The sequence below is a fragment of the Marmota marmota genome, unplaced genomic scaffold (genome assembly GCF_001458135.2).
Source record: "Marmota marmota marmota unplaced genomic scaffold, marMar, whole genome shotgun sequence".
In the NCBI taxonomy this organism is placed as follows: domain Eukaryota; kingdom Metazoa; phylum Chordata; class Mammalia; order Rodentia; family Sciuridae; genus Marmota; species Marmota marmota.
In genome coordinates, this window is record NW_025999895.1 from 76,007 (window position 1) to 85,700 (window position 9,694).

Here is a 9,694-nt window from a genome sequence, read left to right on the forward strand (position 1 = left end):
AGCCCACTCCTGTCCTGGGCTCACCCTGGAGGGACCTCCCACCAGGAATAACTGGCAGAGCACAGGCAGGCTTCCGGGGCATCACTGGACCTGCAGGGAGGGGCACCAGACCCCCTTCCTGGGCTTTGGTGTCACACGCATAGAGGCAGAGCCCACAGGCAGGCTCCCATAACCAGGGAGGGCCCCCTGTCTCCCAGCACAGGCCTCTGGGAAAGAGTGTCAGCCCCAGTAAACTGGCTTGTTCTCAGGTGGAACCCAAGTGTTTTCACTGGGTGAGACAGGAAAAAAGTCTGTGAGAAACAGCCCCCACTCCAGGGCCAAAGCCCCTACCCACCTCCAGACAGCCCCCCTGGAGGGGGCAGCCCCAGCCCATGTCCTGTCCACCCCTATCCGTCTGGGATGCTTTTCTCTGAAGCATCTTGAGGAACACACACACGAGTTTACCAACTGTGGGTCCTGGCTAAGCGTGCTTCCCCCTCTGCTCCCAGCGCAGGAGGACAGGGCAGCTGACAGATGTAGAGGGAAGCAGCTGCTCTGGGGCCACTGCTCCCAAATCAGCAGGGTAGACGCAGCGCTGGGCCTGCCCACAACAGAGGCACCAGTGTCCACCACCAAGCTGTACCCCAAGCCCTTTTTATTTTATTTTTTTAGTTGTCATGGGACACAATACCTTTATTTATTTATTTTTCTGTGCTGAGGATCAAACCCAGGGCCTTGCACATACCAGGAGAGCGCTCTACTGCTGAGCGACAGCCCCAGACCCGCCCTTTTTATTTTAGAGACAAGGTCTCACTAAGTTGCTGAGGCTAGCCTTGAACTTACAATCTTCCTGCCTCAGCCTCCTGAGTTGCTGAAATGACAGACTCCGTTGTCTGTCCCACTCTTGAGCCAAGTACTTGTCGCCTGATGGGGGAACACCATCCAGAACATTCTGTCTCCAGTGAGACCATTTGGTCCTGGGAGTAACTGTGGAATCGAGGTTCGTCATGAATGTTCGCGAGCTTACGTCACGGTGCCAGGCGTGCTCCTCTGCTGCCTGGAGGTGCTGGCAGCAGGGCCAGAGGCCTCTTTCTGGGGTCACATTCTCAGAATGAACAGGCAGGGCTGCCCCTCTGGCCAAAACTCCCTTGACCCCGTGGTCTGTCCCTACCTGACTCTGTGAGGTTATGGTATGGGGCAGGCTAGGGGCCTGTGGCCCTGGGAGGAGCAGCTCCTCATGGCCTGGGTGCCTAGGTATGTGGGAAGGAGACCACCCCAGCCAGGGTGTGGCCCAGGAGAAAGCACAAAGGCCTCCTGCTTCCAAATAGACACCCATAAGGTGCTTGACCCCTCCTCCAGTCCCACACTGGCTGTCCACTGTCCTGCCTCAGAGGCAGCTGCCTGGCAAGGAGGTGAAGATGGCGCCTGGCATAAGGGAGGCTGGCTCAGCTTGCGGGTTCCACCGTCACTACTGACCACATCTTCACCCACCGGTGCCCCACATGGGTCACTCTCTCCGGGCCTCCAACCACCCTAGTTAGGAAGCAGAAGCAAGGTCTGGCCCCCCAGCAGTGTAGCTCCACCTCCCTGCAGATACCCAGCAGGCTACGAGGACACTCCATTTGTGCACTTTGTGTGCCTGGGGAAAAGGCCACCACGAGGGAGGCCCTAACCCCAGAGGGCATCCAGCAGGGGCAGAAACATGGAAAGGCCAGACAAGCAGAGGTGGGACTGAGGGGTCAGTGGGGTCAAGGTGAGCAAGGCTGTAGGTCAGACAGACACAGCACTGCCAGGGACTGAGGGTATGTGTGTGAATATCTCACCAAATGAAGGGTGGAAATGGAGGCAGAGACACTGGACAGCTGGACAGCTGGACAATGGGTGGGCAGCAGGACAGATGTGCTAAGATGCTATAGACTCGAAGAACTGTTTCACTGTGACTGAAAACAGGGCCTTATTCTGCCAGGTATCAGCCATGGCCAACACCAGACTTGTGTTTCCTGGCTTCCAAGGTGAGACGGAATGAGGTTCTTGAGGTCAGTGAGTGCTCCTTGGCCCTCCTTCTCACCTATGTGGACCATCATTCTCGGCCTGCAGATGCGTCCAGAGCAGTGGACAGAGTCGTGCCCCTCAGGAAACCAAGAGGCCTGCAGTGCACTGCGGGGCAGAGCTCAGACCAGGGCAAGTAGGTCAACAGAGCTGCCTGTGGGTGGGGCCTTGAGGCAGCCTGGGAGGAGGGGACCCTGGGAGAGGCCAGGCAGCACCCTCCCAAAGCCTGAGCCTCACATTTCCAACACCCCAGAAGAATGGGATTCTAAACTGGCCCCAGATGGATTCAAGGAATAGAACACAGTGCTGTGAGTTGCCTCGCCCACGGGGGTGTGGAATGTGACTCATGGTGGGTGGAAGAGTTTGCTTTGATGTGCTCGGGGGCACCAGGAGAGAAGTGAGACAGGCCTCAGTGGACAGACAGACCAGAGAGGCACGGGGCATCTGGCCAGGAGAGGATGGGAGGCAGGGCATGCCGCCCTCACAGCTGGCCTCAGGGGATAAGCTCCTGGGGAGCCTCGGCCCTTGTTCTCAGTCTGGCTGTGCCCCATACGGGCAGGTGGCAATGTGATCTGGGGTCTGGTCGGGGCTGGCAGTGACTCATGCATCACCAGGTCTGTGGGGCGCAAGGCCCTCTCAGGGCAGTAGGCGGCACAGCCTGACTTACGTTCCACGAGCACCAGCAGATGTTCAGACAGGATCACTGACCCTGGAGCAGCTCCACGGAGCAGCTTGCCCAGGGCCGTGCTCCGCCCTTCACACTTCAGGAATGTGAAACAGAGCTGACCTCAGCACTGAGAGCCCCCAGACAGCCTTGGGCCGACCCTCCAGCAGCAGGTGGGCTCTGGGTGTTTGTCTAATTTAAAATAAACTAGGGGGGTGTATACCATTTCTCTGACCAAACACTGCTGAAGCTGCATGTGGGACGTTCCCCTGCTCTCCGCCTCCGTGCATCCCTTCAGCCTGCTCAGCACTTTTCCCAAGTGAAAAATACAATCGTTTTCCATTTCACTGAGAAAACAGAAGCAATCAGAAAAGAATTTCCACGTGCTCCCTCCAGGCACCGCCCACCCTGGCCCTCTCTGCAGAGACAGCTGGACCTGGCCCCCACGGCAGGACTAGAACCCCTGGTCCTCTCCTGGCAGATAATCTTGCAGCCTCCACCCTCCTCCTCGTCTTCCCTGACTTTATCTCCCCTATGCCACAAAAATGCCCTTGCTAAGGCCTCCAGTGGCCTCCAAGTGGCCTGGTCTGGGCAGTGGTTCCCAGCTTTGTCTGCTGCTGGACTCAATTGCATCTCCATCACACACTCTGTGTTGATTTTTCATTGTTGCTTTAACGAGCACCACAGATTTTGTGTTTTAAAACAACACAAATCTTGCTGGACACAGTGCTCCAGCCTGTAGCCACAGCAACTTAGGAGGCTGAGGCAGGAGGATCCCAGGTTCAAAGCCATCCTGGGCAACTTGGTGAGACCCTGTCTCAAAAAACTGAATAAGGGGTGGGGTACAGCTCAGTAGTAGAGCACTTATCTAGCATGTGCCAGGCCCTGGGTTTCATCCCAAGAACCAAACAAACAAATTTTAAAAAACCAAAAAGTACAAGTCTGTTGTCTTACCATTCTGGAGATCAGAAGTCCAAAATGGGTCTCACTGAACTAACTGGAGGTATCAGCAGCCTTACCTACCTCCAGCAGCTCCGGGGCCAAAGCTACTTCCTGGCCTCTCCTCGAGGCTGCCCACAATTCTGCCTCCTGGCCCCTCCCTCCTCCACTTTACAGACCCTTATGTCATCATTTGACCTCTTCTCCTGCCACCAGGCCACAACTCAGACACCGAAGGGCTGCCCCTTCCTGTGAGGGTCTCATGATTGATCGGACCCAGCTGGAGACCCCCCCCCACCTCAAGGACCTTAACCACACCTGCAGACCCCTGTGACCTACCATGAAGTACTTTGTCAGGTTGATGTAGGTGACTAAGGAACAAAGCACCCAGCAACCCTCACGCATAAAAGAAACACCGATGAGGCACCGATGGTGTCAATCAGCCAGGTCTCCTGGCCAGTCCTGGATCTTAGCCAGCTCCCCTGGACCAACTCCAGTAGGACAAGGGACTCTAAAAACCCCTTTTTCTGTCCCCAGCCCTCCCTTCCTGCCCTAAGCCCAACCAAAATTCCAGTCTGGTCAAGCCCCACGTGCTTCTCCTCAGACCCTCTTCTTACCCACTCTGCTGGTCTCAGGGTTCCCCCCAGGAGCAAAATCTCAATAAAGCCTCGTTCAGCAGCCTTTTTAAATCTGCCGCCTTTTGGTCACTGCTGCCTGACCTTAAATCTGGTGCTAAAACCCGGGAGGGATTTTCGGGCTTCTCCCAAAAGGGATTGAGACCCACCCTCCAACCTTCAAATGAATCGGGAGATTCCTAAGCTGCTCTTTTTTTTCCCTCTCCCTTCATCCGGGCCCCATTTCCCCTGAACTTCCAGCCCCTTTCTGTCCGCGAGGTCTATATGTAAGTCACGCGTGCCCTAGACCCCCACCCATTCCACTCAAGGCTCCGGGAACTGTGGAGGTGTCCCAGTCCTCCTGTGAGCCACTCCAATACATCTGGGCCCCTGGTGGGTTGCAGGGATGCCTCAACCCCGCCCAGCCCTGATCCATTCCTGGGGTGAGTGTGAAAAGAATTTGGGATGCCTTTTTCTACTCCCACTCACCCCTGAGGGTGCCAGAAGGTCATGTGAAACACCACATCCTCCTCAGACCCCAAAACTCCTCTAGGATGTTTATACTCAAATTTTGCCAAACTGGGACTCCCTCAAGACCTACACCATAGACACCTGGTCTTTTACTCCACTGTGGCGTGGCCCCAATATAAACTGGAGAGTGGGTCAAAATGGCCCCCAGAAGGAACTTCTGACTTCCGAGTCCTCACTGATTTGGATAGTTTCTGCCACCAGGCAGGGAAGTGGGTACAAGTCCCTTACATTCAGGCTTTTGGGGATATTTGCTCTGTTCTGTCTGTCAATGGCTCAAGTCCTCCTTGCCAGGGAAAATCCCCAAACCCTCTCCATTGTTCTTTAACCTCTCCTTCCACATTCTCAGATCCACCCAAGCTGCTCTCGGCCACACATTCCCAAATTCCCCCTCCCTACCCAGGCCCATCCTCTCCCTCCTCCCCTCCCCGACCTGCACCCTCGTCTCCCCCTCCTCCTGCTACCACAGCTCCCCCTCCCCCATTCCAGGACCCTGCCCCTCCTCTTCTCCCTCCTCTCCTGCAGCCATGATTACCTCCGCCCACTCACCCCTCTCTTCTCCTGTCAGTGCCCACACCCGGTCCCACCAGACCCTCTTGCTAGATAACCCAAAGCTCTTTTGTCCTCTCAGGGAAGTGGCTGGTGCTGAAGGGATTGTCCGAGTACACGTCCATTCTCACTTCAAGATCTTTCCCAGATTGAAAAGCACCTGGGTTCTTCTCTGCTGACTCCTCTGCTTACATTAAGGCCTTCCGATGCCTCTCCCAGACTTACGATCTTACCTGGCACGAGGTCTGCGTCTTTCTGCCCTCCACCCTTACCCCCAGTGAGCAAGTCTGCATCCAGCAGGCTGCACGAGATCATGCCGATCAAATTCATCTGACAGACACGACTCTCTCCACAGGTGAAGCAGCCGTTCCCCTAACGGAACCCAACTGGGACTATCACGATGGCCAACAAGGTCGCCGTCACTGCGTCCGCATGGTTTGATGTCTTATGGTGGGCCTGCAGGTAGTTTCCAATAAGGTGCCCATAAGGTGGTTAACTTTGATAAGCTAAGAGAAATCACCCAGGATCCAGCTGAGAATCCAGCCTTATTTCTCAACTGCCTTCCTGAGTCTCCCTCCAGGGCTACAGCGTTAGTAACCCATTTCATTACTCAATTGGCCCATGATACTAGAAAAAAAGCTCAAATGAGCTAAAAAGGGCCCTCAGACCCCTGTCCAAGATCTGGTTGAAAATGGCCTTTAAAGTTTATAATGCCTGGGAGGAATCCGCTGAACTAGCCAGTCAGGCTCAATGGCAGAAAAAGGTAACACTCCAAACCAGGCCTTGGCAGTGGCCCTGAGGCCTACGGCTCAAGCGGGAGCTTCGCAGGGGACCCAGCATTCCTCTCCGCAAGGGTCTTACTTCAAATGTGGATGCACCATACTTACTACCCACGGCGGCCAAGCTTTTGGGCCACTTCCCCTGGTACCATGACTCCCGCTTTAAAAAAGCACCTGTTCCAAATGTCCAGTTCTGGACTTCCGCCATGCTGGGGACCACCAAACTCAAGATTTCTCGCCAACCCTCTTCTTCTTTTACTAATCGTTAATCTCTCTCAAGTTTCTATTCCAACTCACAGATGGCACTTCTACATCCAAGCGACATGGCAACAGGATGGCACCACCCACTCTCAGTTTATGGGTCAAGGCGATTGTCTTTCCGCTGGCTGCAATCAGACAGTCACTCTTAACATTACTGGATTCAACCGGGCCACCTCAACTTACCTATGCTCAGCAAGGCTATGCTTCATATCAGACCAAACTGAGGAACCTTGTAAGCGCTGACCTAACACCTATGGCGAGTGCCCTTATAATTCATGCAAGAATTGCTTTCCAGGGCTGGGGATGTGGCTCAAGCGGTAGCGCGCTCGCCTGGCATGCGTGCGGCCCGGGTTCGATCCTCAGCACCACATACAAACAAAGATGTTGTGTCTGCCAAGAACTGAAAAATAAATATTAAAAAATTCTCTCTCTCTCTTAAAAAAAAAAAAAATGCTTTCCAGATAAGCCTTGCTATGAGAGTCGAGCATACACCAAAAAACTATTTGGGACCCATGGGACCCGAAATGGGCTTCTGGTGTTGATGGTTAATTTTATTCTTAGGGTTTTGCCAAGCACCCCTCAGCCTCTATCAGAATCTGGAGAACTTATATACAAGTGTTCCCTCAAATTCACATAACCATCCAGGAATAAGAGAAAGAACTCCAACACCAGTTGGATTTAGTTGCCCATCCTAAAGCTGACCCTTTCTCATGGGTGGCCTTAATACATCAGCGCCTTCAGCTTCTTAGTTTATCCAAAGTTAATAACATTTCAGACTGTTTCCTCTGCATAGGTTTGGATCGTACTCCATTGACTGTGATTCCCATTGAGGAAGTACCTCTTTCTCGTAACTCTTCAGGGAGTTTCCCTGCTGCTACACTTCCTCTGGTTCAGCACCCTGTGACCATATTTTTGAGTTTCTTCCCCCACCTTTGCTCTGCCCGGGTTCTTTTTCTGGTGCAATGGTACCCTAACAAAAAGTCTAAGCCTCAATATGCCCTTGGCTTTTTGGGTTCCTTCCACCTTGGCCCCTCAATTAACTCTGTCCAGTGAGGCTGAATTGGCATGGCTTGTCACCACCTCCCTTCCCAGGACAAGATGGGCGACTTCCTACCAGTATCGGTTGGACTCTCCCTGGCCTCCTCCCTCGCTGCCTCTGGACTGGGGGCAGGAGGCCTTGGCTATGCAGTAACCGCTACTCAGAAGCTTCAACAACAACGTCGGGACGCAATAGAGGCATCGGCCGCCTCTCTCACTTCCCTACAAAGGCAAATAACATCTCTTGCCCAAGTTTCATTACAGAACCGTCGAGCCCTAGATCTTCTGATGAGAGACAAAGGAGGAACCTGTCTCTTTCTGAAAGAAGAATGCTGCTACTCTATCAATGAAACTGGATTGGTCGAAAAAAATGTTGATATCCTTCATCGTTTGGGTGAAAGGCTTACACAGCAACCATCAAATGACCCCTGGCCAGGCTGGCTAAACTCAACCCTCATTGCGTGGCTGGCTCCCCTTCTCAGTCCCGTATCAGTCATAGAACTGCTATTAATGATTGCTCCCTGCCGTCTCAGGTTCGCCTGAAGCGCCTGGGTAAAGTCGCCAGAGTGACCTACAACCAGACACTCCTACACCCCTACCGGCGCCTCCCCACCGAACCAACCCCAGAGCCACCCACTTCCCCATAGTGCCCCTAGCCGTGAGCCGCCCTATATCATCAAAAAGGCTGGGATGTTAGGTAGATGGAGGTGACTAAGGAACAAAGCAACAAGAAATCTCCGCGCACAAAAGAAATACCCATCAGGCCTGATGGGACCACCTGTCAATCAGCGAGGTCTCCTGGCCAATCTTGGATCTTAGCCAGCTCCCCCCGACCAACTCCAGTAAAACAAGGGACTCTGAAAACCTCTTTTCCTGTCCCCAGCCCTCCCTCCCTGCCCTAAGCCCAATCAAATTCCAGTCTGGTCAAGCCCCCACTTCCTTCTCCTCAGACCCTCTTCTTACCCACTCTGCCGGTCTGAGGGTTCCACCCAGGAGTGAAATCTCAATAAAGCCTCGTTCAGCAGCCTTTTAAAATCTGCCTCCTTTTGGTCACCACTGCCTGACCTTACATACGTCACTGGTGCTGGGGATCAGGATGTGGACTCCTTTGGGGGTCATTATTCTGCTGACCACAGTCTGCCCTTTGGCTTTCAAAAATTCACATGCAAAATACTCCATCCTGACATCTATAACAGTCAAACCCCTTACAGCCTTAAATAAAGCCCCCAATCAATCATGTGAGACTGATCATTCAGAAGTTCTATCAGAGCCTCAGTCAGGAAGGCGGAGACTCTGGGTGTGACCCATCCTGGTGCAAGTTCCTCTCTGGACAGACCTGCCTGCTCAAAAAGAGAGAATATGGGAGGGAAAAGGGAGAACCTCAGCAGGGAAGGCCAGAGGCTACCACTCACCTCTGCCCAGAAGCTCTCCTCTACTCCTCTGTCCTCTCCGGAAAAGGGACTGGCAACATGGCCAGGCACAGCAGGTACTGGGTCTCAGCCCACGGGGGTCCCCTGGCTCCCCAGCCCAGCAAGGCCCAGCCCCCCGTGGCACCTCATGGTCTCCTCCAGCTACTGAAAGTCACAGAATCTGGTGGTCTTGGTGGTCAGACAGGACCACAGGAGGAGGGCCTTCCTGTCAACTCCAGGCAAGCAGGCACCACGAGGCTGGGCCCTGTGTCAGCCGAACCCAGAGAGCCCCAGGCGTGGGGGCCTGAGACCCCAGTTTCCCTGAGGACCAGAAGCCAACTCAGCAAATCCACTTCTACACTTCACTCAGTAGCCCTCTGAGGCAGCTCACCAGCCTCCTCACTCCTCCTCGGAGAACACACCATCGCCACTCCCCACTAACCTGCCCCGCCTGTGGGTTGACTCAGGGCCAAGGCTCCTGCAGTGGAAGTGGATGGATTCTGCTTACACCATTAGCAGCCACAAGGGTCACATTACCTAAATGCTGGGCCTTGGTTTATCCTCCTGTAGAATGGGTATCAAGGATCTGCCACATGGAATTTCCTAATGTAAATAAGATGGGTGTTAGTTTCCTGCATCGCTGTAACAAATTACCACTCATAGGATGATTTAAAACAACACAAATTTATTCTCTCACAGTTCCAGAGGCCTGAAACCCAAACTTGAGGTGTGGGCAGAGCTCATCCCCTTTGGGATCCTTACCACCTCTCGCAGCTTCTGGGGCCCCAGATGCCCTGGCCTGTGGCCACATGCCCAGGCTCTGCCTCTGGGGTCCACTCCTCCATCTCTTCCCCTCTGTCTTTCATCGGGACACTTATCATGGGA

General features: G+C 53.9%; 1 pseudogene; it reads left to right on the forward strand.

Moving 5' to 3' along the window:
- The window catches only part of LOC107157815, a 50,178-nt pseudogene extending 42,131 nt beyond the window's left edge, over positions 1 to 8,047 (forward strand).
- The last annotated feature ends 1,647 nt before the right edge of the window (positions 8,048 to 9,694 follow it).